The 20,088-nt window shown below is 42.5% G+C and overlaps 1 protein-coding gene across 4 annotated transcripts in view; it reads left to right on the forward strand.

Moving 5' to 3' along the window:
• HTR1A (5-hydroxytryptamine receptor 1A) overlaps positions 1–19,304 on the forward strand; it is a 43,319-nt gene extending 24,015 nt beyond the window's left edge. The window contains exons 2-3 of one of the 4 annotated variants that reach the window (XM_081213048.1): positions 15,473–15,751; positions 16,363–19,304. The gene's annotated coding sequence lies outside the window, so the exon portion shown is untranslated. Of the gene's footprint in view, positions 1–15,472 lie in introns of all 4 variants that reach the window. The other 3 variants (XM_081213047.1, XM_081213049.1, XM_081213050.1) reach the window with 3 other exon arrangements.
• Positions 19,305–20,088: the final 784 nt, after the last annotated feature.

Consider the following 20,088-nt stretch of genomic DNA (forward strand, 5'->3'; position numbering starts at 1 on the left):
TGGCAAACACGGCTCTCTCCTGCTTATTTTATCCTGATGACAACCCTGTGAGGTAAGATTAGACTGTGTCTCAGTCACTGAGTGAGCTTTATGGCTGAGTGAGGATTTGAACCTTGGTCTCTCAGGTCCTAGGTCCACGTCAAAGAAGCGATTCAGTTAAACACATTGCAAACTCATACATGGAAATCCGGTAGGGAAAGATAGGACTCCACAGCACCATCTGGTGTCACAGTGTTATATTGCATATACAACACATAGAAAATGCTTTTTCTTTGCCAATCTAGCTGAGTCCCTAGTTGAGGACTCTAGTTGTGTGTGTGTGTGTGTGTGTGTGTGTGTGTGTGTGTTTTCATCACACTTTATGTTTGATTGTGACCATTGTATTTACCACTTTTACCTATCTGAAAAGTAAGGCTACTGTTTCAGCTTAAAGATCATGGTCATGGTTGAGGAAAATAAATAAAACATTTGTTCACATTACACTGTGCGTGTTTTGTTGTTTTCTTAGTATTATTAAGTATATTTTATAATTTATCAGAGTAGCTTGTAAAAACCTGATGAATGAAAATAATATATGCAGAGGAGCCCATGAATGATCTGTGAATTGAACTGGAATAGAATTAGTTTAAGTTTGCCACCTCCAAAAAGAAACAGGAAGGAATTCCTTTTTTTAAATGACTTTTCTAACCACACAGCAGATCAGGATTTACTGGTAGATTTCTGGGTAATTTGCAGTACACCAGCAAGTGTTCCTGACTCCCAATTGTTTAACAATAGCAAGAACAAAGCTATATATTCCACGTAAACAGGACTGCTGAAATGATGAGAGGTAATCAGAAGAGATACTGTGTGTGAAAGGACCAATAATTCCATTCCGTTCTGGTGCTGAAAACAATTTCCTAGACCTAGAATATGCTCAGAGGCATCATATTATTTAATTCTAAGCACATGTCTTTTGCATCTAGCGAAAAATAAACTAAATTTCAGAAGTCTGCCTATGCCTGCTTTAAAAGTTATCACCATAACGCTGAATTGTGCTCTAAACAAATTGACAACCCATTTAGGCAATCCAGGATATGTGAAATATGGCCCCATGTGTGAATACCCACTAACATCCTTGTAGCTTCAGCCTGAACCATCTAAGTTTCCAAAAACTCTTCCAAAGGAGCCCCAGAGTGCATTGCATTCATCCAATGAAGCTACTCTTGAAGAATTCATGCTGAGTTCGTGTACTTAGCATTTGGCATGACCTTGTACTCCTTGTTTTGTATCCATCTAAGGCTTAAGTACATGGACCTCAGTCATCAGTTGATGCAGCGGTCATCTGCTTGTGTGAACCGGCCTTCAAGCCATCTTCCAATGTCCTGGAATAACTACTTGGGCACTTTTCCATTTCCTGTTATGAAAGCCACCTTCATAAAATCAGTTCACTTTTGTGGTTGAATGTACTGAACATACTGAACGTATAGTTCTATGAATGTAGCTTTTTGCATTTCAGCTCCACCAAGCCAGAGATGAGGAACCTGTCTAGATGTTGTTGAACCCCAACTCCCATCAGCCCCAGAGGCAAGGAATGATAGGATCATCCTTGCAACAAGCCCTTCTCCTATAGCAGTGGAGACTTGTGCTTACAGTGTTGAAATTTGTGTTATTTTAAAAAATCTCACTATTGACCTCCTATAGATTAATTAGGAAATCTGCAAGTAAGGTTGGTTTTATAGCTTATCCTGATTCCTCCCCCTTTTTTGCCACCATCATTAATGCCAGCCAATAAATGTAAGAGCTTCACAACAATTCTTAAAAACTGCCCAATAGTTCTCAAGCTTTATTGGTCAACTCATCCTCCTGGTTCTGTTAAAGGGCTCCCTCTTCCTTCACTCTCCATCTTGTTAAAACTAGAATGCATCCGTATCAAGCCAACTCCTTCCAATTGCAGATAATAAGCTGCATTACATCTGTATATATTACACATTTATTCACCCCTAACAAGCCAATGTACTTAACGGGTAGCTTATTCCCCACATATCACATTTGTCCTTGATGCATTTCTTTGATTAGATTCTTGAGCCAGCCAAAAACACATCAGCCGTTATTTTATTTCATTTTTTCTTTTTTGGTGCCTGGGCTGTAGAAGTTGCTTTTAAAATGGCCTTTAATTGTTGGCTCGTGTGATCCAGAAACCAGGCAGACTTTCTGCCTAATGTCTTGCATCTTTATTTTTTTATTTTTAAAAAAACAAACCAGGAAAGATGCTGAATAAACAGCACGTTGCACAGCCAAATTAGAGCGGCAACGAAGCATTAGCAGGATGCTGAGATTAAAGGAGACATCATGTTGCTTGTCCTACCGGTGATGTCTTGTCTTTTATTTCCCAACCCCCCTTCCCTTGTTTGTTTTCCTGAGTCTGGAAGAAGCTTCTCTATTGTGGGAATGAATTTAAGCCTCTAGAACGTTTTCCCCAATTCATTACCATTTCCCATTGGTCTCTTTCTGGCTCAAGAAACCCAGGGAAATGTGATAAATTAAGAAAATACCACTACCTTACACTTCACTAGAGGAAAAAAATAATCAGGGGTGAGATCTAGCTTCCCCACAATGTAACAGGAACCAAAGGCACGTTGGTTTGTGCAGTGGCAGACGAACTTATACTCCATGGGGTGGTTCTCTGGCTCACTGGGGAATGTGTAGGGCTCCAACTTGAAGGGGCTGGGGGTGGAGCTTAAATGCTCTCGTGTGCAAACTGAGCAACTGTTCAAACTGAGTCAGATGTATGTCCATACACAGCTGTCTACTTTAACACATTTCTCAACATTTTTAATTGGGGCCAGAGAATTTTCTGGGCTAATTACACTATTTGTATTCTGGCTCTGTAATATAGTTAGGGATGAATGATTAGTTTTGGTCCCTGTCAGTTTATCACATGTCCATTCACAAATTTATCTTGTCCTCATTCCACAGGAATCTCTCTTTATTTTTTAATTTAAAAAGTGGTATCAAAACCCATATTGGAATCCATATTTTATCTCCATGTACACATTTCTAAATTATTTTAAAATACACATTTTAAACACATTTTGGCATTTTTTTTAAAAAAAAGTTGAGATCTGTACCATAAAATTTGAGGAAGTGTGAAATCCAGGGTATAATTACATTCTGATTCAGGAGGTACTAATTATGTCTGCTTAAAAATGCACAATTTAGATTTCCCCTCCATCCCTAGTAATTTTCCCTTTCAGGGCCAGCCCTACTGTTAGGCAGAGTGAAGCAGCTACCTCAGCTAGTTGATTTGGGGTGTCATGAAACCAAATGGTTAATTATTCCCCATGCAATCCAAATCCAGTAACTGCTGAGTTGAGTGAGTTTGGAATAGCTGGATCTTGAGTTGTCACAGATGCACTGGGGCTTCACCAGTGTTAAGTCCCTCATCCTGGCTCATGCTGGCATAAGTCCCTCTACCCAGCTGAACTGGGCCGGTGTTGACTCAGCCAAGGCTCAGCTGGCAGAATTTAACTGGTGGAACTTACACTAGCATAAGGCACAGAAAAGGAGCGTTCTGGGGGTAGGGAGGGAGAATGAGATTCTTACACCGATTGCAAACCATTTTCACCTCAGCCCCATGACCTGGCAACACAGCACAATGCATGCTGGCAAAAAGGGTGGTGTAAAAAAACCCCTCTGCTTTAATGGCTTGTTTTCCCTCCGTTAGGCTTGGGCTGACTCAGGAAGTGGTAGATCCGCTCCGCAATGTTTTGGAATAGGGGCGACTGAATGCTGGCTTCACTTAAGATAGCATAAGTTCTGCCAGCCTCCTACACCTAGGATTGCTCTGCCAGTTTATTACTGCCAGGGAGAGATGCTTGTGGGAGTAAGTGCCAAAATAACTTGGCCACCTTTGTGTACTGTGCTCATCTTGACCTGGTTAGCAGGGGCACCATTTGTTACTCTGCCTCAAGCAGCAAAATGTATTGGGATGACCCTGGCCCCTTTTAGCACTGCACCTCTCCATTAGTTCACCCTGACTTTGCCTTGCTGGTAGCTGCATTCACTCGATTGACAGTATAAAAAACACTATACTATCCATTACTAAGAACGAAATGCTGTTTAAAGTGTTCATCCATCCTATACATTTTCTATACATTATATAGGAGGAGCACATTCAAGGGATGTCGTACTGCAGAGAAATTTCATGTCACAGAGTTTACTTCTGTTGGGTTTCTCCCACAATCCTTTGCAAGTCTTCACTGGCTGATTTTTATTCTTTTATGCAACAATTCCCGGCATAGGATTGTTTCTAGAGAGGAAGCAATCAACCTTTTAATGGAGAAAGAGAAGGCTGAGGAAAGGTTAGGTTCTCATAAAACAACTATTTAAAAATCAGAGTAGCTAATGAACCAAAGGTATACATGATCCCACAACACTGCCGAGTAATGCCTCCATTGTTTCTAAATTTGACTTTAGTGCTAGAGATGGGTAATATTTTCTCTCTTTTAAAAATGACTTAAAAGTTGTATAGTCTACCTACACCATCGAGCTCAAGGCAGTTTACAGCCCATGAAAGTAAAATAAAACATCAAACTTAGGAAGATGACAATAATCACACAAAAACTAAACTAGCCTTGTAGCAAAACAACCACAGTTACCTTACCGCCAAAGCCTCAGAGCTACCATTGTGAAGGCTCTTCTTTCTTACTGTGTCCACCTTTATTGCTCTTACTGATGGCATTTATCTCAAGGCCCCTCAAGCTAGATGTTTAAAAGGAAATGGACCTTATGTCACTGGCAGAGCAGAAGATCCCAGATGCCACCTGAGATAGTAAGAAAGAACTCCACCAGTCAGAATAGACAATATTGGCCTAGATGGCTCAATATAAGACAACTTCATGATGTAAAAGGGGAGGCTCATAGGGGGATTGGTGCTTTCTGAGGAAAAACCGGAGGCCAAAGAAGGCTTTCAAAGTCAGCACAAGCACCTTGAATTGATCATCGGAAACCCAAAGCAGCTACTGCGAAAGTGTTTGAGTATGACTCCTCCCTCCTTCCCCAATTCACCAGATCAGGCAGGCTGCAGCTTTCTTCAGGTCCTGAACCATCAGCAGTTCTCCATTAATCCTCAAAACTGCGAACTACAAATTTTCAGGCCTTTATTGTGCTGTTACAGGAGGCACAAGATAAGCTTGGATCATGAATGTGATCTTGCTAAAATGAAACAAGGGGGTGAGGGAGACATGGGCATAGGTAGGTTGTATAACTGGTGACAGAGCCAGCTCCAGGGTTGAGGAGCAAAATGCTGCCAAGTGGGGTCCTCTCATGTAATGGTGCTGCTCCTGGGTTCGTGGGAAGCTTGCTTTGGTGGCTCTGGATGGCGATATTTCCCCCTAACAATGGCTTCCTGGTTTGAGCCATCTTTCAAGGCTTTGTCAAAAACAAAGATGGCGGTTGAGGAGCCAGTAAGTGTGTGTGTTTTAAAAGATGGCCCATGGCAAGCATTGATGGTAGGCCCTACTAGGGTCTGGAGGCCCAGTAGCTACTGAAAGATGGCAACTGCTGATCCCAACCCTGCTCATTGGCATAGTTCCAAACAGTAAAGATGAGAGAAGAGCAACTCGTTGTTAGTTAAGATGCTCTATTCAGGGTTAGCACAACAGCATGAAAATGCTCGGGAGAAATCTACAATTTCTTAAAAAAAATACGCAGCAAAGACTAGCATATTAAAAATGACTTTCCCTGTTGTGAATCTGCTTCAGCAGTTGCCTTTGTTGAACGCCATCTCTGTTTAAGCAGCTGTAATATGGTGGCAGCTGGTCTTCCATCAGCCTTCTGGCAAGGCAGTGATGAAGTATAATGCAGCTGCTGGAGCAAAGCAAGGCTAGATTAAAAAATAAAATAAAAAGCTTTAGTATAGATCCAATGGGAGGTGTTGTGCTCAAATGTCATTGACAAGTTTATAGTCTGACATCTCCATTTAACCTGTGGCAATCAGAGGGCCAGATTCAAACTTGGCTAGCCTTTTGGGGGCCATATTCCAATGGTACGTGAGGCAAAACAACAACATAAAACCCCAAAAGACAAAATGTGCATAGCTATCAGGATCCTGCGGTCAAATCCCCCACCTTCAGGACTGAGGGTGAGAACCAGAAAAGGAAGGACATGCAACGGACAGCCCCACAAGTCTTTCCACCAGATGAGCCTGTGGAGTCAGTGAACCTCTGGCCTGAGGATGTGGTACTGCTATCTTCAGAGGACTCTATTGCAGAAGCCCCAGTGAAACCAGGGGCTCATTCAAATACTGTTGCCTGTTACTGTCAGGTAAGCCTACCTGGTCTCATGGAGGGGGCACTCACGCAGGAGGAAGCCAGCAGAAGGCACTATGCTGAAAGCTGCCCAAATCCACACTCAACACTCATGTCCCCATCCAGCTCTCTGCATGATGTAAGTCTCCTTTGCTTTATATATGCTAAGGGGAGATCCTGCTCTTAAGCCAGGAGTGGGAAATGTTTTTATGTTACCTGAACCTTTGTACAGGAAGCTACATCCCAGCCATGCAAAAGCTACAGATTTTGACAAACACACACAGCCCTCCATCCAGACAAGCAAGAGGTGTCATCACACTTCAAGGACACACACCAGCCAGGCAAAAGCCTTTGTGGAGGATGTACAGTAGGGCTGGTGAGAGGTGGGAATGTCCTGTGGCCTAGAGAGAGTCCCAGGTGCCAGACAGAAAAGCTTTTGAGACCTGAGTTTCCCCACCCCTGCCTCAAGCCTTGTTGCTCGCAGTACAATAGACTTGCAGATATATTATGGCAGTGTGCGATGCAAAGCAGGTGTCTGCACTGATGTATGTATTGGGGGTAAATGAAGCTGTTCGTAAAAGGAAATGTTTGAAGCTAAGACAGGCAAAGGAGTTTGAATGGGGAAATTGACAAGCTCTGACTCAAACCAAACACAGGTGGGAGGTTGACACATGATATGGGATGATCCACTGAAATAAGAAAATCATGTCTAAATATTGGGTCAGCTTTTTTTTGTTTGTTAACCCCCCCCCCCAAAAAAGAATAAATAAATGCTTACTCATTAAGAGTGAAACCCAAGACCAAACATTCTGGGGCTAATAGTCTATGACTAGACTTACCCTTAGGAAATTTAATATTTGGGGTGCCTGTCCATTGACTTGCACTGTTAGGTGGCTAGTAACTTGGGGAGGCCTAAGTATTTGGGCTTCCAAGCATATCCTGTTCCTGACGTTTGTGCCTAGAGAGCTGGCCCTACTTCCAGTTACTGCTCAGGATGAAAACAAAGTTTTCAATGGGAACATGTCCCTTTTGTTTGAATCTTCCCTTCACACTAGTGCACATTAAAAAGTTTAAATAACAAAAAGTTTTTAGCATCACATTGCTTTCCTCCTCTCTGGATTAACGTTCTAATGTTTGTGTGCTGCTCTCCAACCCTTAGGTTAACATTTTCAGTCTAAAGATACAGATTTGGGGTGTGTGTTGGAGCAGAAACATAAATAATCAAGGCAGAGCTAAACGGCGCAACTGGGAATGGAGGCATTTCCCCTTTGTGCCACTGGAGCTGTGCTGCAGATGAAAGCAGCCACCCATGAACTCTGAAGCTAAGATCCAATGTGGTGCAAATCCATCGACAAACACCCAGCTGAAGAAAGGAGGTTCCAGTGGGATTTCCGCACTTTTCATGGAGTTTTGAACAGTGTTCTAATTGTGCTTTCATTTTCTTTTAGAATAATCCATTACAGTTGTTATGGATTCATACTAGTCTTCCTCAGCCTGATGCCACCAGATGTTTTGGACTGCAGAGGAACCCAGGAAGCTGCTTTCTACCAAATTAGACCAATGGTCCATTTAGCTCCGTGTTGCTGTCAATCCCAGCAGCAGCTTTCCAGGCTTTTAGGCAGGAGTCTTCCACAGCCCCTAGGATTAAACTAAGAATTGAAGCTGGAACCTTCTGCAAGCAATTTGCATGAGCTTCAGCCAATATGGCCAGTGGTCAGGGATGATGGGAGCTGTAGTCCAAAATTGTCTGGAGGGCACCAGGTTGGGAAAAGCTGTTTTATACAATTTGGGGAAGTTGTAGAAATATAGAAAACAAAGTCACCTAGTTTATAATGGCATTGGCCAGGGGTGGGGAACTGGATCCAGCTAGTGAGATACCTTAATTCCTTCATCTCCATGGGCCAACTTTGACAAGTGGGTGGGCCACCCATCTATCACAGTTTAAAGGAGCTTGCTGTAACCACCAGTCAGCTGATGCCAATCTTTGACATCCATTTGCAGAAGCAGTTTGGATTCAAACTGCACCTGAAAATGGACATTTCCCCTCTGTAGACACTGTCCTTACCTGTCCAACACCTGACATCACATATGATGCCACAACCTTATGAGCCAAACTGGGATCTGTGCTGGTCTTAGTCAAGCCAGTGGGCAGGAGCCTCCCCACCACTGACATAGACCGAAAGTTCCCTATGTTGGAAGTACAGCAGCAGAGATCATTCAGTGCATAACTTAAGGGTTAATTCAGTTCTCAGTGATAACTACCCAGAGAAGTATGTGCAGAGCTGTCACTTAGCAACCACTCAGAGTGGCATGATCTCTGGTGCGGTAACACAGGCTCTGATTGGCTGTGGGGTTCTGAGGTAGTTTCCCCCTCTGTGTGTTTGGTTAATGTCACCCTGTACGAAGTCTGAACCAAGAAACACAAAACCTTTATGTTCATTTTGCCTCAGATTATACGCTGTTATGTTTAGTTTCCTTAGTAAAGTGTTATCGAGATGCTGTCTCTGTTATTTATATGACTTTGCTAATGTTTAAATTCACCACATTGGGTGGAAGATTCCTGCACTGCAGGGGGTTGGGCTAGATGATCCTCGTGGCCCCTCCCACTCTATGATACCATGCTTTTACCAGCACTATTTGGGACTATTGATCTCTCTCTACCAGTAGCTGCTGGTATGGTAGAGTAGAGTTGTGATGCCATCCTCACAGCACTGGCATTGCTGCAGCTTACCTGGGTGGTCCTGGGGTTTCACAGATGCACCAGTGAGAGCTCTGAACCTCTGCTCTACCATCCCAGCTGCTACTGCTCTCTGTGCAAACTCTTTATTCAACGGAAGAGATTTGCTCTGTAGCTCTTGGTTCAGTTTCCATTCAAATTTGGTTCTTCCAGGATGTGAGGAGTTGGCCACAGACTGTTCTATCTACTGTCCTTGGAAATGAGACCAGAACATCTTTAACTAAACATATACAAATCAAACCCAAATTGGAAGAAGCATCAACAGAAGCATAAAAGCTCAGACCTAAACAAAGCAAAATATGGTTTGACAAATTTCCTTGCACTGAAAATCTTTAGGTTCCCCCCCCTCTGAAATTCCAGACAGATAAACTGTTTGAAAATAAGTAAGTGCGTTGGCTTATTTACTGGTTTTCAGGCATCCTCACATCCAGGGCAGTGTGCAGAGAGCTCCATTTGAAAAGAAACTCATTTCAGACCCGCTCTCCTGCTGATAAATTGTAATTGGTGCCTGATTGAATATGAGACGGATTTTGTTCTTTTCCACCCAGCCTGACCTGACTGCTCCGGTCATTTCCTGTCAGTGGTTGAAATAGGCTGCCTCAATCAGTGGCAAAATGCATTTAGCTTGCTGAGAGAAAGCACTTCACTTATATCTTGAAAGACTCTCATGTACAAAGCAAAAAAAGGAAAAGGAAAAAAAAGGGATTGAATCACATGATGGGAGTGTTTGAAAGTTAAAGCAGAACATTTACATAGTAGCAGATTACAAATAATTGCTGCAGCTCTATTCATGTACCCCAGTTTATAAAGGCCATTTGAGGAATCATCTACAGATATCATTACTTCATGAGACTGGCCTGTGTTAGCTGACTAACAAATTAAATAAATCGTAATCATTCATTGATTGTTTACAATAAACAATATGTTTTGCACTCCACTTTTCTTTCCAAAAGGAAACCCAAAGCAGACAAAACAGCTGCAGTAATATCAAATCAAACAATTGTGCTCCGATTATGGAAGAAAAAAGGATCACTGTGTCAACTAGGTTAAGTAGAGCATCTTCTGAAATTCATGAGGGGGGCACCTAGCAAAGCCTCTCTACATGATCTTAAAGTAAAAGGGAGAAAATGTATTAGTTCCAACTGGAAAAAATGGATCTTGGAAACTTAGCGCAATCACATGCCAATTTTCTCTCCTAATGCATAGTTTACTAAGGATGTTGCCACACTGCAGTTCATGTGGTTGCTGACAGGTGGCACTGTAACCTGCAGTCTGGTGACAAACTGGGCTCTCAGAGCTGCTGGGCCATCACAGTGGTATTGGAGGGTGAGGAGGAGGGAACTAGAGACAAAGGTCAGTGAGTGAGTCGGTGAGAGGCCCCGGCCAGCAAGCAGAAGTTTGGTGAGGTCTAATGGGAGAGAGGAGGGGTGGTTTTGCTGAGCTCTGGGGGAGGGGGTAGCTTTGGTGAGGAGTAAGCTGAGGGAGCAAAGAAACTAGCCTGGTGTGCCAAGGCAACATTTATATTAGTTGCCCCCCCTATTGCCTCTGGCCCCACCCACCACTGCCATGTGACCTTCAGAAGGTTGCCTAGCAGGGAATACATTCCTCAGTCTGAAAAAGCGCATCACTCTTGACCTGTGTCTTCAATCCATGTATTGTAATCCTAAGAACACATCTGCAAAGCTAAGCAGGGTCCAGTATTGTTTTGAATTGGATGGGGAACTGGTTGTTAAGATTCCTATGTTGCCAGGGGCTGGGCTAGATGATCCTCAGGGTATCTGACAACTCTACAATTCTTCGATTCTATGATTCAGTCCACTTTCTGGGCCCTTAGTGAAGGGGACTACCAATACTTCTCATCCATCTGATCAATAAATGTATGAGTGAAGGTGTGCCTAATATTGGTGTCCTCCTCTGGCCATACTCTGACACCTGTGCATTCAGTAGAATACATGAAAAGGAATCTGACTGTTTTACTTGCCTAGAGGCCCCTTTCACACATTCTGCTGATTGCATGGATACTGAGGGCATGCCCCAAATATGGAACCCCCCAGATATGGTTATAAAGTACTTATATGCCTGGCACGCTGTTGTGAACTATGCCAATGACCCGGGCACAAGGAGTCCTTGCTCATGTCGTCACCAGGGAACCAGGTCGTCACCAGGTTTACACTAAATACTCAGGGATCCCAGAAAGTGACATTTCTGGGGTTCCTGGTGTCTGAGCTACTGCCGTCTCAGAGTCCAAAGTGCCAAGGATAAAGGATTGGAAGTCTCTCTGTTGCTGGCACTGATAAACTGCATCAACAGGGTATATGATGCTTGTGACAAAAGCATTACCAGCTGACCCAAAATGTTATAGGAGTTTGGGGTTGGCTCATAATGATTTCAAGGAGAGGGGCATGAACTCTTCAAGTTCACTGTTGTGAGCTCTTCTGGTCTAACCTTGGGCCCCATGACTAGTTAACAAGGTTGCAGATCAGCCTATTAAACCTCCAGCTCAAAACTGCTCAGCTAATCTTGGGGTACTGCAGTTTGTCTCTGAACGCCAGTTGCTAAGAATTTCAGACGGGGAGAGTGTTTGTTGTGTTTAGGTTCTGCTTGTGGGCTCCAACTTCCATAAGCATTGGCAGCATGGACCCCAGGGATGATGGGCGATATAATCAAAAAACATCTGGTTCCCCATCCCTGCCTCCCAGGACACAGAGAAGCAACCTTCCCACTGATGCCAGCTGCTATTAAGAAGCCTGTATTGCAACCAATATTATGTTTTATGAATATTGCATCAAAATGTAATGGATTGGGAGCTCAAAGCCAATTCAGAAAGTGCTGAATCTTTGTAAGTGGACAATTTATAGCTGTGGGTGATGATACTGCTGAATGCTATAGCAGTTCAGTAACCTGAGGAAATAGAAAGTTCATACAAATGAAATATCACCCACAGAACCAGGCTCTCTGAATTAAGATAGACTGGTGAGAGATGTTATATGAAGGGCATAAGATCTTCCTTGATGGGTGAGACCAAGGTCTGCCTGTTCTACTCCTCTGGCATTTCCACTCATAGCCACATAGATACCCCTGCTAATCAGAGCCATGGGGCAGTTCTTCCATCTTATAACTGATTTTATCACTGGTCTTGCAGCCCCAATGGACTTAATGGTTTTATGCCTACCTTGTTTAGACGAGCAGATGTATTATTTCAGTTCCTTCAAAATGTGGTCAAAATCAGTCATCCTGCACTGCTCATTCAGCTGAGTGGGGCTCTAGAATGTCTGCCTTAAAGTTCTACCCTGACGGCTGCACTGAAGGTGATTATGAGCTGATAATGGCAGGACCAATTATCAGGAAACTTTTTACAAATAAACCTTTTGCCCTGTAGTTCCCTTCCTTGCCTATTCAGATGATTTGGCAAGGGTTAACATGAGGACATTCTAGATATGTGACTGGGCCCAGGAATCTGCCCAGCCTCTGCAACCTATTTTGAGTTAGGCCAGGCAATTAGTGGGTTCTTGAATTGAATCATTAATGGAAAACCAAAAAATCACCAGAGAAGAACTACCATGGGGTTTTATCTTCCCAAATCAAAAGGGGTGCCAGTTGAAGGGGAATTATGGTTTCCCTAGAACTCAAAACCCAGGAGAAAAGTCCATGTCCTGCCTTATGCTATCAGACCATCTAGCTCAGTAGACACCAGCTCTCGATGGTTTCAGGCAGGGTTCTTCCCCAGCCTTTGCAGGAGTTTCGAGTGATCGAATGTGGGACCTTCTGTATGCAAAGCAGATGCTCTGATACTGAGCAATGGCCTTTCCTAAAGTACTGTAGTGGTCTGAGTGTTGGTGTAGGGTTTGGGAGACCAGTTTGGAATCTCCATTCAGTCATGAAGTTCACTGGTTGACCTTGGGCCAGTTGCTATATTTCAGGTGGGGAGAGAGAACCATGTAAGCCTTATTGAGCTCCATGGAGGAAAGGCTGGGTACCCATGTATTAAATAAAGATAACGCCTCTCTGTGCCTCTTCTTTTCCTTTGCTACGTGTAAGTGCTTAACACAATCATCTGTGTGTCACCCAGTAGTGTGAATGCTGTTGAGACTTCTCTTACTTCTTTCCACCTAGAAATCTTTTCGATGAGAGCAGGGCAAAGCAAAGAAATGAGGAAAACAAAGTGAGAAAATGTGAGGGGGGGTATGGAGGTGTTAGGTATAAGTGACAATCACAGAAGTGGGTAAAGGGTGGGAAAGAGATGTCAGAGAATCTGAGAGAGAGAGAGCGAGAGAGAGCGCATAAGGTATGGTGGAGAAAACAGAGCTTTCTAATTAAGCAGAAATTCTCTCTGCTGTAAGGAGAATGAAAGATTCAAACACACCAAACCTTTCTAGGAAAGAAATCAAGTAAAAAGCAACACCTATTTGAATCTCGAAAGACTCCATAAACACAGGGCAATTTGTAGTCCCGGCACAGAAGGTGGTGGATTGGTTATGCAGGAATTTCTCTTGAAATGCAACTCAAGACTATTGTTTTCTCATTAATCAGGAAAAAGCTCTCCTTGAGCTTAATTACCATTCTTACAATAACTTGCATATATCCTGCTCACTCAATAAAAAGTATGGATTTTGGTTGCTTTAAAGAACCTTGAACTGCCTGAGCTTCTGTGGCAATGAATTCCACCTTGACTCCCATGATAGATGAGTGTCTTTTGCCTGTGTGACTCTCTCCATTTTCTCCCAGTCTGAATGGGTCAGTTACTTATACTGAATCAGACTCCTTTGTCAAAGTTAACAGGAGTGCCGTTCTATTATATGATATCTCCTTATCGTATTTGTTCTGCTGCTTATAGTGGGAATAGCAAAACAACTCTCAAGTAAAAAATAGATTGGCCATAGCCCACTCGATTTCCAGTTCAGATTCCAGAAACAGATTTGAAACTGTACAGTTAGAGGACATTTTCAATGCTGTGAGTGAAAAGAGCTCCAATTGCCCGTACAATATTGCAGTCACTGCAATCATAGTCCCATGACCCCAGTTCAAATCCTGAGGTTGACCAGGTCACCAACTTTTTAAAAACAGCAACAACCTTCATAGGTAGGGTCTGCATTGTATTTGAAATGGCTTCTGTAGTACACAGACAGAGCTCCTTAGGTGAATTCCTTCCCGGTTGTTTTACAAGTCGAAGCCTTGCACTTAGAAACTGGTGCACCAACTCCTAGGGGCAGAGGTGCCTTCCACCCCCTCAAAATCGGCTGGCACAGGGCTGGGCCCCCTCAGTGTTGAGGGGGTGGAGGAGGCCAGCCACTGAGCTGAGTGGAAGCCGTGTTGCGCCAGGCCCAGCGCTTGTCACATCATGCGTGTTATGCATGTGTCGCACACATAATGTCACATGCATGCCCTGAGTTCAGTGGAGCTTTCTCCTAGGAAACTATGCAAAGGATTGCAGCCAAGCCAGTCCCAATAAACTGAGTATTATGTTATGTACTACTCTTCTTTGGTGTGTGCATGTCATAATGGAATAGCTGCCTTCAGTTTTGGACTCTCCTTGGAGGCATAGCTTTGGACTTGCCTGGCGAGTATGGCTATGGACTCTCCTAGGGAGTGTGGCTATGAATGTGACCATGATCAGCTCCTGAGCATCCGAGTTTACCACTAAGCCACTGAGAATGAAGCTTTATTTTCTCTGCCCCATTATGAGCCACCTACAGCTTTCGCTTTTCAGGCTACTCCATGAAATAATTGCTAATTGGAATATTAACCCAAACCATTGGTTGGATTTCTTGCTATGCGATGCTGGGCATATTCAAACTTTTGGGCATTTATTAACATCTCCAGGTTCTCGAATATGGGCTTTTCCAACAAATAATGTTTCAGCTTCTGATACTATCATGATGCTGTGACCTAATGCATTAACAATGTCTGTGGAGCTGCTCTAGCCCAGGAAATGAAGTTATAACATTCTAGTTAGCATTTCTGGGGTTCTTCTCCATGGATATAGGAGAATGTTTCTGGTAAAGAAAGCTGATAAAGGAGCGGGGGAAAAGTAAGAGGCTGTTACTCCCAAAGGATTCCTTAAGATGTGCTGCAGAACTCTGTTGGAAGAACAGAACAGGCGGTTGCTGTGCATCTCCAAGGACTACACTAATACTTTAAATCCATGGCATGAGCCAAATATTTAAGTTCAGCCAGTCTTGCATTTCCCTGCAGAGAAGTGTTTGTACATAACTTTGTCTCATTGCTTTTGCATAAAGTTTAAGGCAAGTTTCTCCTACTGTTCTATAAATAATGATGGGATATGCATTCATCATATGTATTTTGATCTCGGGAAATCTAATATGTGGCTTGGTGTGATCTGCAATGCCTTTGCATTGAATTCTGATAAGAATCCAAAATATAGAGATTTCAATTTCATGTTCATCTCCCTTAATATATTCTTTCTTCCCCTGCCTTACCTTTAAAGGCCCTTTCCCCTGATACCCGACTAGTTAAAACTGGCTCCAAGAGCGGATACAGCTCAAGCAATATCTAATCCACAGAAAATGTTTACTTCTTTACGCCAAGGAGCTTGGGAAAGGAGGACTGGAGGAAGAGACATGCAAGGACTCAGTTCAGATTGGACCTTTGTTGAAGCAAATTTCTCACTCAGAGCTATCCCTGGGGCTGCAACCACAGGCCTGTCCATTTTGGTGCCTGGAACAAATGGGTCAAAGCAGCAACACATCACTGGTCATAGTACAATGTGAGTATAGGATTGTTCTGAAAAGTGGTTTTTGGTGTTTTGTTTTGTTTTGTTTTGCAGGTTTGAGGGGAGCTGGAGCTGAGCCCTGGTGCGTATGGAGGAAGAGTTAAACCTGCTTCCCTCTCATTCTGTGGCCCCAATTCAAATTGCCCTTTCCTGCAGTGGTTGATGGTTTACTTGTCCCTCACCCCACCCCGAAAATGGAAAAAAGAAAGCCACAACCAAACACACTGGGTCCAAATCATGCCACGGCTAGTTTGACCCACTGCCCAATTAGAGAAAAGTAAAGCAGAATATATTGTTATGTATGAAACATTCAGCAGGTGGCGATATTGCTTTAGTTAATTATTGCAAGGAACTCTCTGGTTAAAGGAACTACTGTCCCGTTGGAGGGCAGTTACTAGGTACAGGCTATAGAATTATATAGAGCTTATTTACCATGCCCAAGATCCGCACACTCCATTTGACCACATTGGGTTGTTGATTGTTCCCCCACTCTCCCATTTAGATGTACTTTGCAAATTGAATTCCCAGTGCTGCAATGTATTCCCAGTTGAGGTTCCATATACCAGACCAAAGGTTATTTCTACTCTCTGCCCTCCTTTACACAGCCTGATAATTCTTTCTCTGAAATGGGAATCTCTCCAGCGTTAGAAGAACACTATCAGAAAAACAGAAGATATCTATGAAGACAGCAGCTTCCCAGCATGGAAGCTGAGAGTACATTGTGTGTCCTGTATACTTGAGGCTGCATGATAGCAGAAGCTGCCAATCTTTTTGGACCAGTAGGCACATCTGCAAACTGCAGATACTACCATGGGTACCACAACCCCACTGTCTTCAAGCACAGGCTGCAAGCTAGTCTATTGACTACAATAGGATGCTCCTTTCAACTCTCATTTCAGCAGGGCAAGAGGGAGGGAACTTGGTGGACCCTCTTTCAAGTTCAATATTAACACCAAGAGGCGTAATAGAGGGTTGCATTTTAACAGCACTATTGTTTAATCCTTTTATAATAAAACATTTCAGGAGCTCTCTTCTTCCCCTACTCAATCTTATCTTGATTTTTGCTCTTATTTAGTTATTTGCAATGTCTTGATATTTCTTTATGCACTGGATCAAAACAAAATATGCTGGTTGCATTGGTAAGGAGTGGCTGCATTCAGGCATCTGGATAAATTATGGTTTATAGTGACAGGAATCAACCTAGCCTCCTCCAGGATCATGTGCCCCGCTTCCCTCTCCTCCTGCTTGGCTGTTGCTTCCTGCTTCAGTTAATCACTGAACTCGAAACTGTGGCTAATCTTAACTATCATTATTTGAAATAAGCCAACTTTGTAAACTATGGCTTTACGTTGGCTTGCTTCAAACAAACTTCACTTAAAGGTTCACCACAATTTGTTGGGCTTGTACAACATAGCAACCTGAGCTCAATCAAAACCTGAAAAAATGCTTCTCATCTCCTCCCCATGGCTGGATTGGAGAAGAAGGGCAAGCACATGAGCCAGGGGTCAGGCTAGACTTTTTCTCATTATGATAAACTATTGTTAATCATGATGACCAAACATGGTCATTGTGATTTCATATACCATATAGCCTCTGCTGATCCTTCTAATGAGATTGAATCTTCCCACAGATCTACCACATATGCATATCATATGTACTGGAACCTTGACAGTTCCAAACATATATCGAATGTTGCTCTGTTTAATTGGCTGAAGTGTTAAATTAATAGCACAATACTCTTTAGGGGGTGGGATTTAACTAATTGGCCCTGATTGCAGAAACCTGTGCAAGGACTTCTACTAGTGCAATGGGGCTTCTCCCTCCCCCTATGTGCCCCCATGCCCCCATTGGCGCTGGGGTGTCAGGAGAACCCCCAGAAAAGCACATGGGGGAAGAGAGGGGATATTGTTCTATTGGGCAAGCAGAAATGATGGAACTTTTGTTAAACAATGGAACAATGTTAAATTCCACCCTTAGTGTTTATTTTGTTGAATACATCAGATCCTTGCACTTTATTGGATAACATCTCTTTGTTTATTTCTGTGTGGCTCTGTCTATGCATTGCAAATGTGTGAGTTCTGTGCAGTAATTTGATAGCTTACTCATCTCTTCATGACCATAGTAAATAGAAATCGAGAGCCTAATAATAACAAAGTCTGAATTAGAACACACAGATCTTGAGTGCACTATTTTCCGGGAATGGGAATCTTGGCAAGCTGTCTTGCAGGTCTTTTTGGAACAGCTTGTGGCCTTGTCTAATTGGTTAAGGGTAAGAAACAAACATATGGTGTTTAATTGGAACAGAGAAACTTTGGAACATTAATTCATTTTATCTGGTCATTGAATTTCTGTTGGGGTGGAGGGCCAGAGTAACAGAGATTTCAGGCTTTCTAGGTGAAAATTAAATACATGGCCCAACCAACATTTAGCTCTTGTGTAGTTCATCTGCACATCCCTGTTCAAGCAAATGGCACAACTTCTAACCTGAATAATACAAGAAAGGATAATTTATATCAATTTAATCTCTTTCCTCAGGTTTTGAAAAGTTCTTTTTCAAAAATTGCATGTATTTTTAAAAAATCCACGTCTTGCATGCTGAAGTATTCCTAACCAGACTTAATGCAAACCTGGGTCTCAAGCTGGGTTCTAAGCACATTTGCTTTGAAGAAAGCTTTACTGAAATTCATTCTAAATAAAAGCGTTTAATATCAAGGTGCATATGCTTTATCTTAATTCTTCCTTCCTGAGGGCTATTGCCTGGAGTTCAATAATCTCTTAGATTGGGTTGGAGATGAACTGATCTAGTTCTACAGTAACAGATTGTGGTATTTGAACCTCACAACCACATTTAGAAGAGGTTAAAAACAGGATGCCTGCAGCTGAAATAACAATTGTTACTATTTTAAATCATTTAGCTCTTTCCTTCCAGTTTTGCAATGTTTCTGTTTGCTTTTATTAAGTTTTGAAAGCACATCACTACCTAACATCACTGTAGAATTTTTTCCCCATTATGTAATTATACTTTTCTCGAAACAAACAAGGATTTGGCCCACTTTAGTTAATTATCTGACTTTACACCAGTGGTCCATCGAGATCAGTATTGTCTAAGTAGATGGCATTGCTGTCCAGTATAGCAGATGGGGTTCTCTCCCAGCCCTTCCAAGAGATGCTGGCAATTGAACATGAGACCTTCTGCATGCAAGGTCTAAAGCCTGTGCCCTTACTGGGAATTTAACTTAATCCCAGTGCAGTTGTTACACAGGTAACTCTCAATTTACATGCATTTAACTTGTACACATTCAGCTTTACATGCTCGGCAAAAATAAAATTAAAAAGGGGTGGGTGTCTGGGGAAAAATATACTTTGACAATCCCACACACCATTGAATCCAATGTGTCTTGACTATATGTGATTTTGCCTTTATGCGCTGTCCCTGAAACGTAATCCCCGTGTGAGTTGATCATTGCCTGCAGTTCATTTCTATAAATCAGGAGTCTCTGGGGTCTCTGTGAGAAAACCCGGATATAATGTTCTAAATTTAAAAATAAAAGAGTGTGGAATATGTACAGTGTTGTTGTTGTTCATTTGGAGTCTTTACTTACATAGTTATTTCTGTCACTTTTCAACGGTCCATACAAACTTGCAGAAATGTTTTGCACAGAAGTAATACCGATGTTGGAAGAGTCAGGACAGATAAAAGGAAGTTCTTCACCACATGGTTTAACTATGGAACTCACTCCCACAAGAGGCAGTGATGTCCACCAACTGAGATGGCTTTAAAATAGGATTAGACAAATTCATGGAGGAGAAGGCTAATTGATGGCTAGTAGCCATGATGGCTTTGCTCTGCCTCCGCAGTTGGAAGCAGAATACAGTACAACCTCTGTTCCCAAATGCCTCTTTTAAAAAATATATATAATATGTATTAAATTTTCCATTTTAACAATCCAATAAAAACCACATTAAAACATTCCAAATTAAAATGCAATCCAAAAAACCAAATATTCATTGTCAAATTATATATCTTTTGGGTGACTTCCCACGCTCTGAAGTTCTATTTTGGAATGTTTTAGCTCCCAAATGCTTAAAACCCAGAAGTAAATGTTCCAGTTTTTGAACATTTTTCAGAAGCCAAAAGTCCGATGCAGCTTCCGCTTGAGAGCAGAAGAAGAAGAGAAGAGTTTGGATTTGATATCCCGCTTTATCACTACCCGAAGGAGTCTCAAAGCGGCCAACATTCTCCTTTCCCTTCCTCCCCCACAACAAACACTCTGTGAGGTGAGTGGGGCTGAGAGACTTCAGAGAAGTGTGACTGGCCCAAGGTCACCCAG

The sequence above is a fragment of the Podarcis bocagei genome (assembly GCF_964188305.1).
Source record: "Podarcis bocagei genome assembly, chromosome: 11".
Taxonomy (NCBI): Eukaryota; Metazoa; Chordata; class Lepidosauria; order Squamata; family Lacertidae; genus Podarcis; species Podarcis bocagei.